General features: G+C 35.3%; 1 protein-coding gene across 3 annotated transcripts in view; it reads left to right on the top strand.

The window, feature by feature from the left end:
- The window catches only part of Grid2 (glutamate ionotropic receptor delta type subunit 2), a 1042163-nt gene that overhangs the window by 417360 nt on the left and 600271 nt on the right, over window positions 1–24532 (top strand). Inside the window, exon 1 of one of the 3 annotated variants that reach the window (XM_070022288.1) lies at window positions 10004–10119. The exons of the other annotated variants lie outside the window; for them this stretch is intronic. The gene's annotated coding sequence lies outside the window, so the exon portion shown is untranslated. Of the gene's footprint in view, window positions 1–10003; window positions 10120–24532 lie in introns of those variants that run through there. 3 annotated transcript variants of the gene reach the window in all.

Genomic DNA, 24532 nt, shown 5'->3' on the forward strand with positions numbered 1-24532 from the left:
TTAATAAAGAATGCACTCAAAAACAAAACTACTAGTAAACAGTTGTACAAAATAATAATAAACAACTATGTAATTGTTATAAATTATACCATTGTTATCAGAGTAAATGATTATATAAATTTGCTGATTTGTTACAAGAACAAGTAATTTTTCTGGTTATTAGAGGATTTTATTTGGATTATTTCTATAGTCTACATAACTACATTTGTGAACAATACAATAGACAAAATAATAGATTTATGCCAAACTTGATCACGATATAATGTAACTTATGAGATAATGAGTATATGATAATAGTGCTACATTGATATATTTGTTGAAGTATTCTTGGAAACTCATGTTACTTGATAGGCAAGTACCCTCCCATTTGATCCATCCCTTTCCTTCACCCTGACATATTTCCTCCTAAGAAAAGGAAACAAAATAGCATTTAAACTCTGTCCTGACAGAGGCTTTCCAGTGAATTACAGATTTGATTTTCATAACTTCTATAAAAATTAGGAGCTAGAAGTCACACTTGTATGACTTTACTAAAAGACTTAAGAACACACAGCTAGAAAGAGCAGTAACACAGGATTCCCAGATCTGCCAGCCTGCAAAGGCTATATTACTTTTGCCACCTTAATCTGTCAAGATTTAGAGATTTTTTTTTTCTGGCTTGGAAAAAGCTTAACAGAATCACTGTGACAGTGCATATGCCTTCTACCCTCATATTTCCATCATTGGCCCACCTGCAAAGGACTTATTATTAAATATAGAATGTCTTCTAAAAGTGTAAACATCTGGTTGGTCAATTTAACTTTCTATGTTTACCTTATAACAAAAAAATATTCAAGGACACTTAAATTTTAATGTCTGCCATATTCATCAACTTAATATTTACTAAAAATTGGTAACATTTGAAGTGACATTAAAAAGCCAACTATGAGGATATGACTCAAAAAATTTAAACATGATTGGAGAGTGGGTCATCTAGCCCAAGTGGAAAGCCCAGAGTTCAAGCTGCAATAATAGGTTTATAAAAAGATCTTGACAATTAGAATATATCATTTAGAAGCTGTGTCTATGTATTGCATTTGTATACATGAACATAGATATATGGCAGACAGGTAATCTTTCATGTTTTATCTTACAATAAATTCCCTGTGAATTTATATGTTGGGGCTGGGAACATAGCTCAGTTGTAGAGCACTAGCTTCTTGTATTAAAGGCTTTGAGTTAAATTCTCATGAGCAGAAATGAGAAAGGGATAGAGGGAGGAGGGAAGGAGGGAGAAGGAGAGGAAGAGAGAGGGGAAAAGAAGGAGGATGTGGTGAAGAAGGAAAGAAAGAAGATAGGGAGGAAGGAAGGAAGGGAGGGAGGAAGAAGAAAAGCTATTCTTAATATTAGTATGAACACCAAGAAAAGGAAATTATTTATTGTTGGTGGTGGTGGTTTTCCTTTTCTTTTTGTCTTTTTTGACCATTTATCTGTCTTTGGGAGGGCAAGAGGGAGCACAGAAATAGAAGGAAAAAGGGTGACCAAATGCAGGTAATCCCTAGACACTATGTTGAATATAAACTTTACAACTTTTGGGTCAAGATGGGAAGGAACACTTGGGAGAGAGCAAAGAATATACACTTTACCTGACTTACATAACTGTCATATCTCTGTCCATTACCTTTATAATAAAAAATTTTAAAAAAATTTAGTGTTTCTGTTACAATTCTGATCATTTAGTTGGCATGCTATAAAACACTTTGTAGAAACTGTTCACTGCCCACTAGTTTATAGTGTGCAAAGTAATCTGTGTGTTCTAGTCAATAGTTCTGACTGGTTAAGTAAGTTCTACCAAGGAAATAATTATGACTTCTATGCTTTACTCATTACAGAAGACAGAGGGAGAATTTGAATGCGGGGGATCACAGTGAAACTATTCCTAAGAATTTGGTAGGATTTAGGACTTCAAAGACTTGTCTTGTGCTTGAGAATAAGTGAAGTGGAGACACAGGAAACGATAAGCCCTAGGCAGGACTGGAACTTAGAGTTGAGGCTGAATGACTGTAGTTTTTTAAGTTTCTTTTCTGTTTATCAGAAAGTTTCCTAGTAGTTCCACAACATTTCCCTCCACTAGTTCTGACTAAGATTCTGCCAAACTCTGGAGAAGACATAGAATTAGTTGATCTGTTGGATATCATGGCAACACACGAAACCAACATAAATGGAATATTTTTCCTTTTTGGGTAGTATTTTGTCTTTATGCTTTAAAGGACCATTTCCTTTGTAATTAATTTAAGATTGACTGTATGTGAAAGGAAGTCTGAATGTAGAGGTGTTGATTGAGTCAATTCACGTTAAAGAGCACTCTCTACTTTCTGCAGACCTTCATGTGGAAATATCCACACAAGCATTTAAAAACCATGAGTAGCTTGGGCACCAGGGGCTTATTCTTGTAATCCTAATTCCTTAGGATGCTGAGATCTGAGGATACTAGTTCAAAGCCAAGCTGGACAGGAATGTCTATGAGATTCTTATCTCCATTTAACTATCGATATTCCATAAGTAGAGCTGTCATGCCTGTGGTAGATAGTTAACCCTGAGCAACATTACTTCAGGGCAGCATCCAGGTCTGTATTCAAATCCTCGCAATAGCATGTATATGCACATACAGGTGTACCCAGGTATACACATACAACTGTGTCCACAGCGTGTTTGTACGTCTTATTTTACCTCTAAGAATGAGTAGATCTCAGTTTTTTAATGAAATATCTTAAAATTGGAAATCATTTTTCTTACTTGAGAAATGTAAGTGGTATTTATTGGAAGAAAATATTTGGAAAGATATAAGTCACGTGGAGCAAATGCAACATTTTAAGTGATAAGATGCATTTCATTATTTTTTAATTTCTTGTAAAGTTGAGCAGGGAGTTACATAAGTAAGGTAAGTGAATACATAAAATAAGTGAATACATAAGTAAGGTAGTAGATACATTTCTTTTTTAAACACTGTTATCTCTTCCCTCACTTTCTCCCACTTTTTGTTTTCCTCCAATATTGACTTTTATTTTGTGATCAACACAAAGCAAGTTCTTGACACACATTTGACCCAAATGTGTTCTGTTTGTATAATAGTTTAAGTAATTAATTGCTAAGTGTGGTTTCATTGTCTTACAAATTGATTAAATGTTTACACAGTGCAAAAATAGAAAATATTTTACACTAAAGCATCAACCAAAATTTGTTTAGAAGTGCAAGTCATATCATTAATTATACTGACTTCATTAGAACAGAATTAAGGGTCAATTATAACTTTAATACTTTCAGAATTTTGTAGCTGTTTTAAAAAATAGGAAAGAAACATTAGCCACATATTTCCCCACTACGAACATTTTATAATGAAACTGCAATGGAAAATTACTAACGTGAGATTTTTAAACACTTTGAAATGATTAGTTCCTATTTTTTTGCAGAAAACTTCAATATCAACTTTATAGATAAGCTTTTAGTCATCTCAAGGTCAGTTCATTCATGATCATAGTTCTGCCATATTTTCATGTTATTGTTAGGGTTTAAAATGCAAAAGAATTGTGTCATTCTTTTGTTTTCCTTCCTGGTTTTGGAGAAATGTGTACTTAGGGTCTACATTCATTTTCAAAGTATTTCTTGTTAAGTTTTAAGGATATATATTCAGAGGCATGCCAGTCTTCTATCTGATATATCATTAGACAGATTTTCACCATTTCTGTGAATTACTTTTCCTTTTACCTTCTGGATAGTATCCTCAATGCACAAAATATTGTAGCTTTTAGGGCACAATTTATCTATTTCTCTTTCATGTCTTGGGCTTTCTTGGTGTCATATGTGAAAAATCTTAAGCAAAACTGGCTGAGAATGACACCCAAGCAATATTGCTCCTACCAATATTGCAAGTTCTTGGCTCTAAGTGAAAGATCTAGTACCCGTTAAAATAGCAACAGCCAATACCATGCTACAGAATATCACTATTATATTAAAATTAGTCTTAGTTTTTGCAGGACTATTTGAACATGTTTATTTACTTAAATAATGTTCATAGCAATTTAGCAAATTAAAATCACTCCACTTGTAAATTAAATTATGAGGTATTAATGAAAACTTTGAGAATACAAAAGGGCACAAAGAAATATTTCCTATTTACTGCCAATTATTCTAGGTATATATGAGTCAGCTGCGAGAGTAACTCTCCATTTTTCTAGTCTGAGATTAATATGTGATTATATTTTTTCAGAAAGATACATATTTATTCCAGTCGACTCCTGTTTAAATATTTTGTGTTGCTTGTGGGTTTATGTAGGCTTGTGTGAACCTACAGTTAGAAAACAGAAACCTCTTTGTTATAGGTAAAAGGAAACATCATTGTTATATAGGTAAAAGAAAATATTGTTATATAGGTGAAAGGGAAATAAAGGTGTATGTGTGCGTGTGTGTGTGTGCAGATGCATGAGAGAATGAAAGAGGAGAAACTGAGGAATCCATCTTTTCAATAAGGTATATTAAAATACAACTAACCACTGAATGTATATTTGTGGCTATCTATGTAAATACTGAAGATGATTAAAGAGGAACGTAGGTCCTCATAAAAATCATACAATTGGAAGTCTTACAATTGGAAAATGACCAAATATCTCATCTCCTGGTAGAACTGGCAAAGCTCAGGTAGGAAGCTAAATGTGACTCTCTGGTGATAAGAAATGGAGATGGGGGGAGAGCAGATGTAATTGCTTTAGCAATCACGTAATTTAGAAGTGATGATTTCTTTCAGGTGGAACTTGGTATTATTTCTCTAGCTGGCAAATCTTCAGAGCTCACCTCTTTGGTCAAATATTTCCTTGAAGTGAGGTAGAAGTGGCTTAAAACCCTGCTTTCCTCTCACAAAATTGCAGCTGCCCTGTGTCAGAATGGCTCATGCACTTGATGCGCGCATGCATGTATTGCTTTGGATCCAGGAATGTGAGGAAAAAGAACCACTTCTTAAAATATTTTTTTCCCCAATCAGTAGTCTTCCGGATCTAATGAGTCAACTTCAGAAAAATATCCTGAATCCACGCCTGCAACTAGCCCTTCCCCTCAGCTGACCCATTTGTCCTTAGCTGTTCTTACAGGTGGATTGTGAATGCTCAGGGCAAAAGCACAAAAAAGAATGCCTGTTTTTAGATAGCTTCTTGAGGAAAGAAAGAAGTCAATAAAGACCGAGCAAGGCCTGACTTCCGTTTGGATCCTCTTTTGCTCCTCTACCCAGCCAGTTTGGGGAAGTCATCATTTACTTTGATAGACAGACACACTGTATTACTCTCGCAGCTGAGTCTTCTAAAAAAGCCAGTCTTTTGTCCTTTGGCATTCCCGCGCCAGGTGGTCTAATTTCTGCCTTTTGGCTCCCAATAGGTGTTTGGTGGATTCTTCCCTGACCTGAATCAATTCCTCACCTGACAGAGCAAAGTAAATCTTGGACAAACACAACACAGAGTGTATTTCCACTAGCCCAGGTCGGTGTAAATTATGGAGGATTTATGACCTGCGTTGATGGATAGGATCCCAGGAGCACATTTGATTGAAAAGAAATATCAAACTTGCAAAGCCTGTTGACTTGGGCAGGAATGCGAGTTTTTTGTTTGTTTGTTTGTTTTCTTGTTTTTTAAGTCCAATTTCGATTACTCGTTTATCTCACCTCAGTCCCCTGGTGCTTATTAGTTGCACAAGTAGGACTTGCGAAGTTTACTGTTCCCAACACAGGAAAAACTGCTTTCCTCACAGATAACTTTTTCTAGAAAGGTTCCTGTGACAGTGGAAACAATGTAGACAGCAATTGAATGGTTATCTTCCTAATTATCTGGCTCAAAGGCAGCCTGTGGTTTCTGCTTTGTTTCCTTATTGTAGCTGTTTTATCAGTTTGGCCCCTTCAGAGTTTTGTGTACCAAAAATAACGTCAAAAAAAAAAAAAAGCAACAAGAAAAATCTTGTCTATATATAGACAAAATCTTGTCTATCTTGTCTATAATAGTATCTTAAAAATAGTTCATAATTATTTTTCAATTATGAGTTACCTTCATATTCTCTTGTATTGTGATTTTCTTGACAAGTCCATTTTAAATTATTTATTTACCTCAATGTGATTTTTATAGATTTGCTTCCTATTTACCTTCAGAATTTTCCTTTCCTGTTGAAAAAAAATAGAACTATTTTTCTTTCTTCCTAGATGAACTCTCTAATTGATTTTTTTTCTTAGCAGACTGTCATCTTCTTAGAGTTAAGTTGTAGGAGCACAGGATGTAGTTGAGGACTGCATATTTTTGGGGTGTTACTAGAAGCACTCTGAATTTGCCATCCGGATTTGCCACAGAATCATCTTTGCTAATGATTACTAAGCTTTTACCAAGGCCTTAATCCTATCAAATGAAAAAATATCCACAACTATATACTTTATGATGTTCCATATCTTTGGAAAGCAGTAAGTGAACATACTCAAACAAATTTAAAGCACTCATTGATGCCCAGGAATTAGTTTCTACTGATTTCTACTGCCAGGCCATCAATTCCTTTTCTAGAATGGAGCAAGACAATTAGAAGTCTCTCTTTTCTCCCTTGTCCTTTTAAAATGTCATGATTCAGTCTGCTTTGGCCATTGAATTTGATTTCCTGATTCTGAAAACCCTATACTTCACTATGTTTCCTTTTTTTTTTTTTTTAAGATGCCACAACATAGTACCACAAACTGAGTGATTTGAAATAACAGAGATTTATTGTCTTGCAGTTGTAAGGGCTAGAAGTGAAGAATCAAAGATGGCAGCAAAGTTATACTTCCTCTTTATCCTTCTGTACCCCTTTGTGGATTCAGTGGTGGTTGTCAATGTTTGATGCTCATTGGCTTTAAGAGGAATTGCTCGAATCTCTCGCTGTGACAACATTCTGTCTGTGTGCTTGTGTCCACCTCTTCCTCTTCTTCCCAAGTCTCTAGGAATGTGGGAATCAGACTCATTCAACTCATATCAGACTGGTTACATCTGCAAAAGGCCTTATTCACAAATAACATCATAGTCAAAGTAGCTGGATTTTCAGTCCATACCACAGATATTCCTTTTCCTGAGAGATCTTGTAAAATAAAGTCTCCAAGTAAGCTCTGTATTCTAGAGTTCACTTGTGTTTTTACCTAAAAATCTCAGAAATGTATGGATATATATTTTGGGGTAGTCTACTATATGTATTGATTTTCTTGGGATTGCAAAAATTCAGAAAGGCATTTTCTTTAAAAAAAATTCACTATATGCATAAACTGCTTTGTCTAAATGGCAACTCCTTGGTACAACTATTTAAAGATGATTATAATTTTTTAAAAAATCATTCAAATTAAGCTGAAATTATCCATGATTCCTCTATTTCTTTCTGGCACAATTAATTCCAAAAAGAAACCTTCCTTAACATTGTATTTTCTCTTTATTCATGATGGGCATAGTCAAGCAGCAATTAGTTTATGTGATTCATTTTATTGCATTTAATAGAAATTAGCCAGAATTACAGCTCAAGTCTGTCGACGGGGAACAAATCACAGCAAATGAATCCAACAGTAATCAATATGATGATTCATTAGCCGTGAGCTCTCACCACGATTCCGAGCCATCTGATGACTTCACACCATCTTGTTTTATGTGAACCAAATGTCAGTAGTAAAATTAACTTCTCAGAATTGTCACAGGAATATATTCTATTTTAATATCTGAGCTTTGCAATGGTAGGAAATTGAATCAAATGTATTCCTTTTGCTTTAATTTCTGTCATTTGTTATAAAATGCATATTTTTCACATCTGAAAAGATGGTATCTGACTGATGGTTGGAAACTAGAAGAAGTCTAAGGATAGCACTTTCAAATAGCAGTTGAGAATATTTTTTCTGCAGAAGAATTGGCAATATCAGTCTAAAACTTGAATGTTTTATTTCTTAGATGATCAGACTTTTATGTATTTCTTCTTTTGCTGATTCCCTGGTTTTTGTTTTCTATAATGTTGATGCGGAAAAACAAGATATTCTGAATAGCCAGGAAAATGTAAACTTTTGATCACATTGCAGTTCAGTGATTAAATTTATAAACTGCCTGCCTTTTGCCAAAAACCAGGCTTTAAAAAAAAAAAAAAGTAAAACCTTCATTGGGCCACAGTATAACAAAATGACTATGTGAAAATGTTCAGGTAGAGATAGTAATAATGATAAGATCGGCGATAGGAAACTGAGTTTTGAAGAAGGAAGGAGAGGTTTCCACTCTGCCAACTTCATTGGCATCGCCTGTGGTGCACAGCAAGGTACCTGTATTCACCTTTTACTTGACAAGGCAAGCCAGAAAGTGTGGTAACAACTTAAGGAAAGTGCATGGTACTGAGGACTGGCTGTCTTATATGTTATATAAGTGGCAGGAAAATAATTTTCAGGAGTTCGAGTGAGAGGTCACTACTTTAGACGTACAGAGAAGTTTTTCACCTTTGCTTTAAAGAAATCAAATTTTTAAAATATTTATGTATTTATTATTGTGAAAATACCATACAGAGGGGTTACATTAACATGGGCAAGATAGTGAGTACATTTCTTATCAAGCATTGTAGCCTCTTCCTTTGTTTCCCCTTCCTATCCCTTCCCATCCTCTCCCCCCACCCACAGCCCCCTCATACCACCACTCCCCCCCCCCCCTCGCCACCCTGTCAAAGTTGTAAAGTTCGTTTTTTTGTCTTGTATATCTCATTGTTGCAATGGGTCCACCTGTATTCCTATTTAAACAGTTTGTTTTTTTTTCCTTCCCCTCCACAAATTATATCAATATCAAATACAGTGAAAGCGGGGGCTTATACCCTGGGGGAGGTAAGAAATAGAATTTGGATAGAATTTTAGTTCATAATATTTGATGGTAGCCCTAGGTAGGTTTCAGAGGGCCTGAAACTAACACCATAGGGTGGTTTGGGATAGGCAGCATTATCACATCCATTTTAGGGTAAGAAATCAAGGTGCAGAGTCAGTATGCAGCGATCCTTGACTCACAGAGATCATTTGAGCTTATTCAATCTTTTTTTTTTCTTTTTTTTTTGGGGGGGGTCCAGTCATGGGGCCTGACTCTGGGCCTGGGCGCTGTCCCTCAGCTCTTCAGCTCAAGGCTAGCGCTCTACCACTTGAGTCATAGTGCCACTTCCGGCTTTTTTTCTTTTTTTCTTTTTGCTTATTCCTCAGCAGGAATCGAACCCAGGGCCTCAGACATGCAAGGCAAGCGCTCTACCTCTGAGCCACCTTCCCAGCCCTTATTCAATCTTTTGATAGAAAAATATTACAATTCTTCTTTCTCCCCACAAGGCAGCGACCTGATATAGCTGGTCAGCTTGTGAGAGTTAACATTTTTAAATTGATATCTCCCTGAATAAATGTTGAAATTGGATTACATTCTGGGAGGCTTGTGAACTATAGTGGATTAATTAAGCAAACTAATTAAACATGGCTCACTGTTTGCTTGGATTGATTTTTACATCACAGAAGTCAACCTGTCAAATAATTTTGAAATGCAAAAATTAATATAAACTAAGCCAAGTAATAACACATGGAAAAAGTTTTTATAGTAAAATCCATGAGACTTTTAACACCTGACAGTAACATAAATTAGGAAGGCATTTTTTTTTAGGAAAGTCTTTTTTATTGTTAGCTTATAATTATGATTTCTTATTGCCTTAGCTATATGGATTCTATTTTTTCCTATTGTTTATGAATTTTAATTATTTAATGATAAAGGAAGTTGTAGCTCATGGGACAAGGTTTGGATTCGCTATCGGTGTTTCCAAGCCTTAATGTGTTAAAATTTAAACCTGATTGGGTGATGTTGAAAGGGCAAAAACTTAGTAAGACTAAGGTGTTTAGAGGTGGGGCTTCTCATGACCAATCAAATCCAACTCTTGTTTGTACATGATGGATCATGACTCATTGCACTTCCACATTCATGCCCAGTGTCAGAGTCCAAAGAAGGCAAGGATTATCACTGACCAATTGATTCCTGAGGTACGAAAAGAATGAATAAGTCATAAAGGCCCCTTCCCTGAGGGACTTGAATGGATACTCGGCTTCAAGATCACTCTCTGCCAAAGGTCTGTACTCTAATTTTGTTTTCAATAATGTTACTGCTCTACTATAAAACAGGATCTTTGAAGTGGAATTAAAAATAGATAAGGTTATTATGATGTAGTCCTTGCTGATCAATTCTAGGAGAATACAGTTGAACCATGTATACGGTCTCTCCCTGTACTGCCTGGAGACACTGCCAGCATGAAGAGCTTGTTAGATATGGTCTCTAGACAATGCTTTTTCATATCCAATAATCTCTTACCATTGTAAGATCACCTAGCCTCAGCTATTGTGTTGTAATCATGAAAACTGGGTGGAGGCAGCATTTTGATGGCATCAGTTGAGTCACACAGTTGTGTAACCACAATGTCCAATTTTGGACATTTTTTTTATCATCATTAAAGAGTCATCTATGTCTGTTTAAAAATACAGAAACTCTCTTCTGCAATCCTGACTCCTGACTTTAGTTCATGGTATAGTTTTAGGCTAATAAAAGTCAACGATTGTTGAAAATTCTGGCCAGATGTTTTCATGTTTCAGCTGACATGGGGTTAGTCTGCGATCCTTTTGGTACATTTCAATATTATTCAATGAAATAGAAAATGTATGACTAAGAGGCACTGTTAACCTTGTCTAAGGAAGCTGTGGAGTGCCGAGGTGTGGTGGCAGCTGAGAGTCCACGAACATGAAGTTATGGGTCATCTAACACAAATTACACTCTTTCAGAAGCAGTTTCTCACTTTGGCACAGGGAGAGCTTCCACTCCAAGGCTGCACTTATTCAATCTCTTCTATTACCAAAGGAAAATAGAAGGACATACACATCTATTAATAAATAATCAGATGCATTGTGAGTATAATAATTTAGCTGGGGCATACGTAACAAGTCATAGTGGTTATATTTTGTGATACGTATATATATATATATATGAAAAGGAAATAGATGACACTAAACATCCTATTTGGACTATGGAGTCATATTGAATCTTAGCCTTTCTTGTTTAACATATAATTTCATATAATTTCTCAAAGCATATCTGAAGAATATAATGAAGACCAAACAAATTGAAAATTACCTTGGCATTAATAATTTTTTTTAAAAAAAAGCGTTAATGACATACCATGTTTTAGTGACAATTTTGTTAAATTCTATTAGTATAATGTTGTAAAACTAACTGAGAAATTTACTGTTCCAAACATTTATGGTTAGCTAGGAACTGAGCCATGTTTCAATAATGGATAAGAAATCACTGGTAATGCTTAAATATTTATCAACAAATCCCACTATCAATTATTACAGTGCATGTGATACAGATAGAAATGCCTCTTTCTGTACTACACATGGTTTATGATGGCAAAATAACAGAAAACATTAAGCAACAATTTGCATATAAATATGCTCATGTATTCAAGTATGTATCTTGTTGCAGCTTTCAACTAAATCAGCAGCACAGGGATGAGCAGTTTTAGAAATAAATTCTTAGAGATGCCATTTCCAACACAGATTCTCTTTTGGTTTGCCACTAGGGAATTTTTCTAATGGACTGTAGAAGTAGACATGTAAGGAAAAGAGGGACTTACATTAATTTAGTTGTTTACATAGCAATCAACTCCTAAATAGTTTCATGAAAATAATAAGAATAAGGTTAAGTAAATTCAAATTACACATTTTAAGTAAATTAAGAAAGTAAGATTTTAATAAGGTACTTAGATAAAATTTAAGAATGTAGAGTAAAGCATTTGATTGCTTGGGGAAAAATATGAAGACATAGTTTAGGATGATAATTTAAGAAAAGTCAGGTTGTTTCTCTTGTCTATGAGAAGCTTGTCTGTAGCCAAGAATAAGTTAAGCAGACTCATTACTCTAGGAAAGTAAAATCAGGTATGTTATTGATCAGTTCTCTAACTTTGTTTGTGAAAATTATTCACACAATGGGAAAGAGACACTCCTTTTTTGTCTGTTTTTCTTTGTGCACCATGACATTTAAATAGAAGAGAAACAATGAGAATAGAGAAGAATGCAGGGAAATTTATCTCCAAGGCTCTCCCAAAAGAGGAAATAATCATGAGTTGAGCATTAGTCATGGATTATAGTCACAAACTATAATTGCTGTTTTATTTTTAAAATGTATTGTCTTTAAATACTTGTACAAAAGGGTTTCAATCCAACACATTAAGTTATGCATACCAGGAATCTTTTTTTTCCCCTTTACAATGCTTGTTATTATTTAACATGGGACACAGCATACATTAGGACCATGGCAATAAAAGTAGGGAGGTACAATGTAATTTTTGTGAACTGCTTAAATTATTGGGAAGCAATTTTATGAGCTGAAGGTATTGAAGCAAATATTATTTCAACATAAAAGCTGACCGAAAGGGACCTGGCCCACAGAAGGTGTTTATTTGATGTAACATAACAATACAGTTAGTGTAAGACCCAACTACAAAGAGCAAAGAAATGAAAAATTTGTACAATGTACATAGAAAAAACAAGTTTACTACAACTATGTATTCCTAAAATAATGCTTCTAAAATTACTCAATTATTGAAACGTATATGAAAAAAGGATGCTAATAGTGACAAAGTGCATAAAACCAAACATCGTATTTTGAGTAAATTAACATACTAGGCAATTTTACTAACAATACATGGATTTTTTTGGGGGGGCGGGGTCTGGTCGTGGGACCTGAACTCTGGGCCTGGGCGCTGTCCCTCATCTCTTCAGCTCAAGGCTAGTACTCTACCACTTGAGCCACAGCGCCACTTCGGGCTTTTTTCCTTTTGCTTATGTGGTGCTGAGGAATCGAACCCAGGGCCTCATGCATGCAAGGCAAGCGCTCTACCACTGAGCCACCTTCCCAGCCCAATGCATGATTTTTTTCTTGTTTACAGTCTGCTCAAATTATCTTTATACCAACAAGCTGGGTAAAGCATTTACATGATAGAAAGATATGCATATATCTGGAAGGTATGTGGCATTTCTTTGGATAAAATTCTCAATTCAGAGAAATCATGTGTTTCTAGAGTTACTTTTCAGCTCAAAAGAAAACAGTACCCCATAGTGATAGGAATCTTGACCAATGTCACCCTTTCCCACATTCCCTCCACTTTCTATCCCAACTCCACCCAGCACCTGAAGTTACCTCATTCTGTTTCACATAGGCACATGGACTATTATGAATGTGTTTTCCCACCCTTCCTATCACTGGTCCTGGCCACTGCACTCCTTAAGCCCTAGATCTTCAGACAAACATGTATCAGCTTCCTGACAGTCATTTTGTTAAATTCCTCCAAGGAATTACACCAAGAGACACCAGCCCTGTGTATACCATACTTCAGTTGGTATGACTGTTTGTTTATGCATATGGCTCAGTATATATTTGCATAATGTTTATATTTTAGATCTTTAACATATGAGGGAAATCAGGTGTCCTTTGTCTCTCTGGGCCTGACTTACTTCACCTCAATTGTTATAACTAATAGCAGATATACCGGCTTCAAAGCAAACATATAAAATGTATCATTTGTAAAGAAAAGGAAATTTCTACATGATAATAAACATGAAAACAACTCTTTGATGATTAAGACCATTAGAACTTAAAAGCTACAATGAAATGGCCATACCAATGAGCAGCATGAAAGGGGAGATGGTTTATTTAATAAGGTAACTATTATAATTTTAGTAGCTCATTACATTTACTGAATATTAAACAATGCTTTCTACTAATTATTCACAATACAAATGTACTCATGTACATGTAATTGTACATGTAATTGCCCATGTAATTGTAACCCTTCTGTACAGTATTTTCACAATAAAAAATAAAGAAAAGAATTTAAAAAATTTTTTGAAGTGGCTAGAAATAATACTATAGAATCAAGTCATACACATTCTAGTACATGTGATTTACACTAGCAATGATATGCATACTCTTTAATAAATAGAGTGAATAGAATAAAACATTCCTGTGACAGTTTCAAACTTTATTTTAATACAATTGTTTTTCCTTGAGAGTTTATTCATAACAGATAGTCTTCAATATCTCAACATAATTTTATATGAAAATGAGCTTAAAGAGGGAATCGTATTCATTATAATGATCTATAGTAACTATAACATCAGTAACATGACTTGTATGTGTCACTATTGTCAGTGAATGTTTTTATCCTATGATCATTACAACACTAACATTAATTCCATCAAACTGGAAGTGATTCAAAGTTTTCTCTCATCTCCCTTTTTATTTTTCATTGGGAAGAAGTGTTTTCTGTGAAATTATTTACTAAGTAAATGCATCACATAATCAGTAACTAGACTAGTTAGGAATAACTTGCTTGCAATCACCTTGCAGTGATCCTTGCCCAGCAACACATCAAGAGGACTGAGCACATCTCTGATGTATGCATGTAGGTTTCAATGATTCACAAAACTGGATAAAGTCAAGGAAACACAAAATTAATATCAATCAATGGAGTAGGGAGTGAGCTGATTTCAGAAAGTCTAACTTTCTGTCTCTGGTTCCTGAGCTGGAGGTATCCAGTTACATACTAACACACACATACACAGACCACCCAATATATGTGAGCATGCATATGCATGACCATCACCTCTATGCACGTAGATGATGCTTATGCTTTGAAGTGATCCCGTGTTCTGTCTTAAGCTAATCATTTGTCAATTCACATATTTACTTGCTTACTTATCATTTTAATATCTACTTATTACTTATTGATGAATCATAGAATAATCCTCTCTGAGGCTGCTATGGGGTTTCCAGTCCACTGCAGACTGTGCTTATGTAGAGGATACCAAAAGCATTTCATTTTGATCATACCAAATTGATGATATGACAAAGTGAATCTAAAAGTTTACTTATAAATCATCTCTATAGTCACAAGTCATAGATGATGAGAATATGGAAAGCATGAGGCAACACAAGAGATGGCATTTTGAATAAAGTAATATGTACCACACATCCAAATATCCTTTTAGTAGTTAAGATGCATACAAAATACATTTCCACATATGCTTGTCAATTATGAATAGTAAGTTGCAGAGAAAAGACACATCGAACATTTCATTTGTTGAATATCACTTTTTGCTTACATATATTTTTTCATGACCAAGTAATATATATGTGATGATCAGTTTGAATTTTAGTCCTGAGATCTATTGCACTAAGAATGGAAGACATTTCCAGCATGTTTCTCCCTAAGTGCAGAGACTACAATTGCAAAAGTACCAAGATCTACCAATTGGTATTATCTCTACATTTCTCCCTAGACTAGCAGAGTAAATTGAATGGATGTCCATTGCTGACACTTTCAGAGTTGTAGCTTCAACATAGCTGGGTGATTTCATGGGGATATTTGCCAGTCAGCATAAAATTTTCATAGCAAGTGAACTTCCTATCATTTTTTTAATGTTCTTGTTCCATGAAATCACAAGTCCTTATATTGAAGTAGAAATCCACATTGTGACACTTATATCTGTTCAACAAAAAAAAAGATTGATTACCACACATGAAAAAGTAACATAATTTGTGAATAGTAGATCTGTGAGTAGAACTCAGTTCTTCCTGTCCCTTTGTGATTCATACAACAGTCCGTGGTCAAAAGTTCTTCTCATATGTAATCTGTGTTGAGCCTGGAGAAATCATCCACTAGTAAAAGGGTCACCAGACTGAAAAGCATACAAATAAATTCAGCAGATAATTACCTATTAATATTAAATTAAATCTATGACAGCAATATACATACACTGCCATGTGTAAAACAAAATAAAAAATTTTTAAATGTGACTACAGGTTAGGTTGTGGTTCTGTTGATCTGCACAGAAATGGGGAAAGCTTTCCCTAAGGAGATGACATCTCATCTCTAATGTAAAAAACTGCAAAGGAGTGATCAGTGAACTAACTGGGAGAAAACATCTTATGTAAGAGAAACAGGAAATTCAAGGGGTCAAAGTTAAGGAAGAAATTGCTGGAGAGAGAAAAGATGTGTAATGTGTATGCTGTGGCTTAGACTCAGGTCCTAAGTGCTTCCCATTAGCATTTTTATTAAAGACTGGTGTTCTACAATTTGAGCCACTGCTTCATTTCCTCTTAATTGGAGATAAACCCTCACAGACTTTTCTACCCAGACTGGCATTGAACCTCAATCCTCAGCTCTCAATTTCTTGAGTGGCAAAGATTGTAGGAGTGAGCTACTGGCATCAGGATTAATATTTAAGTACTATTAGTTTTATGAACTAACCTATTTTTTAAATTTAATTTAATTTTATTTGTGAACATACTGTACAGAGGGGTTACAATTACATGGGCAGGATAATGCGTGCATTTCTTACCAAGCATTGCAGCCTCCTCCTTTGTTTACCCTTCACATCCCTTCCCAGCCTCCCCCCTTCCCCCATCCTAATCCTTCTCCCCCCCCCCCGCACCCACTTTGTAAAGCTCGTTTTTGACATGACAACTTGTACTTCTCATTGTTGCAACAGGGCCACCTGTATCCTTAAGCAACTTGTTTTTCCCCATCTCCTCCACAAGTTATACTGACATCAAATATAGTGAAAGCAGGGGTTATACTGTGGGGGAGGGACATACAAAGCAACAAAGAAATAATCTTATAAATGCGTTAGAAACACATGCATGAAAGAAAAAACATTAAAATACATATCTAAGGGTTCATTTTCCTAACATCACATTATCTGACCTTTTCCGCTTGACTCATACATATACTAGATATTGCAAATAAGGGAAACCATGGGACCTATGTTTCTTTGGGCCTGGCTTACTTCACTTAATATAATTTTTTCCAAGTTTTTCCATTTCCTAACAAATGGAGCAATGTCATTCTTTCTGATGGAAGCATAGAATTCCATTGTGTATATATACCACATTTTCTTGATCCATTCATCTACTGAGGGGCATCTGGGTTGGTTCCAGATCTTAGCTATGGTAAATAATGCTACAATAAACATAGTTGTGCTGGTAGCTTTAGTGTGGTCTTGTTTGTAAACATTTGGGTAAATGCCCAAAAGTGGGATTGCGGGGTCATAGGGGAGCTCTATGTGAAGTCTTTTGACGAACCTCCATACTGCTTTCCAAAGTGGTTGAACAAGTTTACATTCCCACCAACAATGAAGTAAGGTTCCCTTCTGTCCACATCCCCTCCAGCATCTGTTGTTGTTAGAGTTCTTGATTTTTGCCATTCTAACTGGTGTGAGGTGGTATCTCAATATTGCTTTGATTTGCAATTCTTTTATGGCTAGGGATGTTGAGCATTTCTTCAAGTGTCTATTGGCCATCCTTCTTTCTTCTTCAGAGAAGCTTCTCTTTAAGTCTTTCGCCCACTTATTTATTGGGTAATTGTTTCATTGAGGATTTGTTGTTGGGGGATTTAATTTTTTGAGTTCCAAGTATATTTTTGATATGAGACCCTTGTCCGTTGTATGGCTAGTAAAGATCTTCTCCCAATCTGTGGGCTTTCTATTGATCTTGCTAGCTATGTCCTTTGCCATGCAGAAGCTCTGCAACTTTATGCAATCTCATTTGTCCAACATTTCTTTGATTTGTTGTGTTTCTGGGTCTCTATTCAGAAAATTTCGGCCTGAGCCAAGGCTCCCTAGAGTTTCTCCTATTCCATCCTGTAATGTTTTTAGAGTGTCTGTTTTGACTTTGAGGTCTTTGATCCATTTGGAGTTGATTCTGGTGCAGGGTGATATATAAGGATCTAGCTTTAGTTTTCTACAAGTAGCTAACCAATTTTGCCAGCACCATGTACTGAAGAGGCTGTCTTTGTTCCATTCTATTGTTTTAGCTCCCTTATCGAAGATTAGATGGCTATAGGTCTGTAGGTTCATTTCTGGGTTTTATGAACTAACCTATTAAAATCTGATGAACCTTGGAAAAACTGTCAGATGTGCGTATTAAACACTTAAAATATATGTAGATTCCATTGCACTCATTGTCATGAGGAGTACTACTCCCTGCTTTTGATTTACAAAGCAAAAGATTTTAACCCATGGCTTAAGAATCTCCTAGGATATCATTCTACATGTATAGTCTCCCTCCTTTTTTCCCAGGCCTATGAATAAAATTCTGCTTTTGAAAAGATCTGCAGGTAATTTGTATGCATGGAGTAGTCTGAAAAATTCTACTCTATATATTGTTGCTGTCTTCAAAGAGCAAGGTGTGATTTTGCCATTGAATAATGACATATCCAATCTCATTTCCGATGTAATTCAGACTGGAATCTGGAAACAGCAAACCCCACACTGATGCACAGAAAGGTTAATATCCAGTGAGAACCCAGCTTGCAAGCTCTGGTTCTGCATCTTTCAGTACAAGAGTTCATGTGTCATACTTTGGAATTAGTGCAAGCAAAAGTCAGCTCACATTGCTCCTGCATTTTGTTACCTGGAGAGATTTGCATTTAGCGAATTCACCTCAGCTGATACTTTTTAAAAAGCCATTGCCAGAAATTCCAGCGAAATTTAGTTTCTTATACAATACCTAGAGTGGTCAGCAGGAATACTAGCAGGGAAATCCTATTTTTGGAGTTAATCTGCTTTATCAGGAAACTGTCATTTCAAAGAGCTTTGCCTTGCAGGAATCTGTTTTCATTTGTTGAGTCATTTTTTGTTCTGAGGTTATATGCTACACATACCAATTTTTACCTTACCTATATTGTGTTGACTTTGATATAAATATGATTTTCCTGAGCACATATTTGATTTATAGCTATTCATTTTTTGAATTTTTAAAAATATTTAGAGAGGGTTAGAGTGTAGCCTTACTTTAAAAGAATATTACATAGCATACATAGTGTATGTAAACAGTGTATTTGTACTAAATAGTTCAGATGAAATAAGAGAAGTTAGTTACTAATAAAACTAGTAGAATAAGCCCCCAGTTTCTGTATGTTTGTAAGCAGCAAGGCTTATGCCTTTACCAAATGTCCTCTTTAGGAAGTGGAAGGCAGTTTTAGGACTCAGTTTTTTTTTTTTCATAAGACCATAATTGTACAATAGCTTCTTACTCCTAAAACAATAGAATTACACTTTGTGCATATTTTACCAATATATGAACATATATACTGAAAATATATAAAGGAAAATACTAAGAATGATCAGAACCATGTTTTAGAATAGTTGCAAATTCACCTCAAATATAATGTAAGTCTAATCAAAGCATTATTAAAGAAGAAATCATATAATCATCTAGAGTCAGACCAGTGATTTCCCAAATATTAGAAAAATAGCCAGGTTGTGTACCTGCAGAACAACATATTGTTTCCACATTGCTTTGTTGAGTATTCCTAACAAAACTCTAAATTGTCTTCATTCTTTCATTAAAGTTGAATTTCAGGGACATCAAATAAGTTACTCAAGGTCACATCAGCAACTGATTCAGAATGTGTAATTCATGTCTACCTGACTTATAGTTGGTCCTCTACAAGTGCCTTAGTGGTAAAATGACAATAAGGCTTAATACATTTTTAAAAATCCTTCAGGTGTGTGGGTATAATGTGGCAAGATAAGCTAGTCACTATGTGGGAGCTTTTGTGTATGCACATACCTCAAGGAATTGACAGCCTCAATGGTACAATTATTTGGTTTGTTTTTTATAAAGTTACTGCCAAAGTCATTGATGTGAACACTGTAATATAATAAACACTGACTCTCACGGCTCTCACACATGTTCAAGCTCATGCTTATGTATTATTGATAATTATCTCATTGTAACAGTAAGAGTAATTGTGCACTTGAGTAATTCTTGTAATTATTATTAGAATTGTTTCATGTCTAATCTCGTAAACACAGGAAGAATCAATAGTTCAGAAGTTTTAATCAAGGGCAGAAAGATTAAGCCTGAAGCTCACTCTCATTCCCAAAGCCTTTTTCTCTTTGCAGTGAATCTTTATGGATTAAAAGTTAATGCAGTTTCTCAGAGTCTGCGTCAACAACAAATCATACACAGTGAGCTGGAGCTGGATTTATTGGAACAATTATTGTTGCTTATATTTGGTATATAAATATCTAAATATGATGATCCCCCAGAGTTCTGGAGAGATAAGTCTTAATAATTCAAGAAAATCGTAGGAATAGGCTCCCTAAAACACAGCTAATCAATAGAATAGAGAGACTAATAAGAAAACAAATAACTTTCTTCATTATCTCAACTTGAACTCTGGTAAACTGTGAAAAGTCACATCTACACAGATCAACAGATATAAAGACGTTTAAATGGCATAATACAGAAACAAGCCTTGCTGAATTTGCCAATCCAAACAATGCTGACACATAGGAAATTTAGTTTATTTCAGTTTTTACAGGAAAGTATCTTTACAGTTTACAGGACTAACAGTCCTATAAAAAAAAAAAGGTGACTCAGGAATCCACACTTAAATGTGATAAGTAGGAATCTCATTTTTACTCCTCTGCTCACCTTTCCCTCTGTTGGTTGTGATAATGAACTGTGAAATGATCCAAAGGATGGAAGAAAAAAAAAAGATGCTGTGAATTCCCATCTAGATAGTCTCAAATTCAAGATTTTTCTATAATAAAATCAGCTTTTTTTCTGCTATTGGAGTTTTTTTAAATAAGCTTTTTATTGTGAAAATACTATACAGAGGGGTTACAATCACATGAGCAAGATAATGAGTACATTTCTTATCAAGCATTGTTGCCTCCTCCTTTGTTTTTCCCCTACCATCCCTTCCCTCCCATCTTCACAACTACATTCCCTCCTCCTTGCCTCAACCTCCCCCCCTCCCCGCCTAAATTGTAAAGTTCGTTTTTTTGACATAGGGTCTTGTACGTCTCATTGTTGCAATGGGTCAACCTGTATCCCTATTTAAACAATTTATTTTTTCCCTTCTGCTCCCCAAATTATACCAACATCAAATACAGTGAAAACAAGGGTTAAACCGTGGGGGAGGGACATACAAAGCAACAAAAAAATCACATGGTATCTTATAAATACATTAAAAACAATAGCAAGAAAGAAAAAAAACACTTTGTGTCCTTATCTTGGGGTTCATTTCCTTAACATCATCTTATCTGACCTTTTCTGCTTGTCTTAGATATATACTAGTTATTGTAAATAAGGGAAACCATGGGACCTATGTGTCTTTGAGCCTGGCTTAAATCACTGGAGTTTGAGATCAGTGTTTGGGTACTGTCTACTAGCTACTCTGCTCTAGACTGAAACTCTACCACTTGAGCCCCAATTCCACTCCAAGTTTTTTGCTGGTTAGTTGGGGATAATGAGGCTCACTGTCTTTTCTGCCCAGGCTGGTTTGAACCATCAGATCTCAGCCTCCTGAGTAACTAAGATTATTAGCATGAGACACTGGGCATCTGACACATCAGTCCTGTTTAAATTGAATGTATTGTTTAATTCCACAGAAAACCATAAAATTTGTTCCTCTTCTTTTTTTTTTGGTCTAAGAATTATACCCAGAGAGTTACACCTGCTGTTGCCATTGTACATATAATAATAACATGTATATATATATACACACACACATATATATACAAATAATATGTATATATGCACACACATTCATTATGCAATGTTTAAATCAAGTTAAACTTAACTGTCTCATCAAACATGTATCATTTCTTAATGGTGAAAATTTCAAAATTCATTCTTGTGGATGTTTTTAGTGTGCCGCACTTTTTCCTATCTTATACCCTCCCACCTCTCACCCCACCCCTGGTAAACAATAATACCACACCTACCTACCTCTTTTTGCACCTACCTAACTATAAGTTTGAACCTGTCAGCTCTTCCAAATAGTTATTAGTGTGCAATATTGCCAAGTGTGTGATACTCCTAGTTGAATAAATATACTAATCCTATGAAGATTGAGCATAAGTATTTTGGATAGAAAAGATTGAGATGGGCTCAATTTAATCCATGAAAATACCATTTTCTAGTCGTCTAATTTTAAATATTAGAAAATTATTTAAATTTTATGAATAACATACCTAGTTGCTAGAAGCATCAGGCTGTGTGTGGACAGTTCTCATTTTCTCAGTTGCTACATATGATCTGATCCCAGTTCTGGTTTTTAAGCTTTTCAGATGTTTTCCACACTTACTCAGCTTTGGTTGCTCCATGTCACCCTTCACCTGTGGTTTTGGGGGTAGTCTTTCTCAGGATAACACAATTCTTTGGTTATAGTCTCCAGCTTTTCTCCAAAGTTATTCAGAGTTCATTGACTACAAATTTTTCTATTCCATAGTTTTTCTGATAATATCTTTATAGAGACAGAGTAATGATATGTGCTAAAAAGAGCCAGGTAAAGAGGGTACACGTAACTGCCCAACAAATGTCTTTGCTTTCCAATATAACAAAGACCCATTGTTTAAAACTAATGAACAAGAAGTGATTATTCCTCAGAGGATGCAAACGTCTTAGGTAGTTCCTGTTCTGAAGACTTCTAACAGGGAGGAAACTGGTACTGACAATGCCAGGGCATGGGGTCTGTGACTGGAGTCACCTTTGAAAAGAGGAAGCAAGCCCGACCAGCCAATGAGATAAAATCTTCACTATGGAAAAAGTGAAGATGGTTTATATAAACATCAAGGATTTAAAACAGAATTGAGCTCAGTATTCCACTTAATGTTTTATTTTCTTTTTTATTATTATCTTCAAATAGTTGTATAAATGAGTTGCCATTTAGCAAAGCAGTTTTTGAATACCATATATCTAGATCATATATCTAGATCAGTGTCACCCCTTTCAACATTCTACTTTTTTTTTTTTTTTTTTTTTTGTCTGTTGTGGGGCTTGGACTCTGGGCCTGGGTGCCATCCTTGAGCTTTTCAACTCCAGGCCAGCACTCTACCACTTGAGCCACAGTGCCACTTCCAGTTTTCTGGTGGGTAATAAGAGATAAGAATCTCTCGGACTTTGGTGTCTGACCTGGCTTTGAATAGTGGTCCTCAGATCTCAGCCTCCTGAGTGGCTAGGATTACAGGCATGAGCCATCAGCACCTGGCTTCAACATTCTCCTTTTATAAAGCTGATCTCGCAATATATCTCATTATTCATTATATATAACTATTTTTTACATTTGAGTTCTGTAATAATTTTTAATAACTAGGTATTGATGCATATGAAAAATGTTCATCTTCTAGTTAATTATAGTCGAGTAAGAAAGAGGGAACAATTTAACCCAAAAGTAACAATCAAAATGATTACTTGTATTCTTGGTCTATTTTCATTTCTGGAACCGGAAAAGAAAGTGATTTACTTGCATGATTTTTATATCCACATGTATGAAGGTAACATTTTTAAGACTTTTTCCCCAGTGGAGTTAAGATATTAATCTTTTCATTACCAAGAGGTAAACAGCAAGCCACCCAAAACTTGGGAAATATTCCACTCCTGAGTGAGTCAATTATTGTCAGTCAGCTACCAGTCATCTTCAAGAAAGTCAACCTTCCAAATGAAGTTCTGCATCCATTATGAAACTGACAGAAATATTGCCATGGATTATATATGTGATAGTTTCTACCTATGAGGAGGAAAGGATCTATAATTGATTTGCATTAAAGCAACTCTCCATTCACCATATGCTTAATCCTTACATCATCAAGCAGATGATTGATGAGTAGTTTTCAAAGAATGAAAGAAAAGGGAAAACCTACAGCCAACAAAAGCATACAGGATAAGGAAAGAAATTGATTTTTATATTTGCTTGTGGGCATGGATCTCTTCCTGAAAACAGTTTTCATTGATCAGTGTTGATGGACGGTAGATTAAATGTCATCTCTAAACCCTAAATTTTAAATTCCTTCTTCTCAAGGGGAAAATAATCTAACGAATAAAGGACCATTTTCACAATCCATAGCAATATCAATGTAGATTATGACATTTCAGAAAATAGGAAACGGTAGGAGAAGTACTACTGCTGTGAATAAAGAAAACATTTTCAACAATGAATCACATAAAGGTCTCTTTTGAGTTAATTAAGCCAGTAAATTGAGAAGAGTTAAAAAGTTTGTATTTAACATTTACTTTTTGTTTATATCTCAAGGTATTGAGATGTAGCAGTTACCCGGAAAAAGTCTCTACAAACAAGTGTTCTAAAAGCCAGTCTTGCCTTAAAGCTCTGTATGTGCTATAAGGTTATAATCCAAAATTGCTCAGCACCAAATAAATTACAGAGCACATGTACTCTGATAGAAAGGCGGACTACAGTAGAGTTCTTTGTTTCCGAATCAGATGCACCAATAATCCAAGTTGGACTATGACATTTACTACATGATTCTCTGGGGAAATAGCTCCTCTTCCTCATCGTTTCCTCATTTGCAAAATGTACTCAGAAACTTTGGGCAAGAGCAAGGAAGATGACATAGGCACCATAGCTTCGTTCAGAATGGCAGGGCAACTGTGCTGAGTTTGCACTACACAACGAG

This window comes from Dipodomys merriami, unplaced genomic scaffold, assembly GCF_024711535.1.
Source record: "Dipodomys merriami isolate MVZ:Mamm:240054 unplaced genomic scaffold, mDipMer1.0.p SCAF_15, whole genome shotgun sequence".
Lineage (NCBI taxonomy): Eukaryota > Metazoa > Chordata > Mammalia > Rodentia > Heteromyidae > Dipodomys > Dipodomys merriami.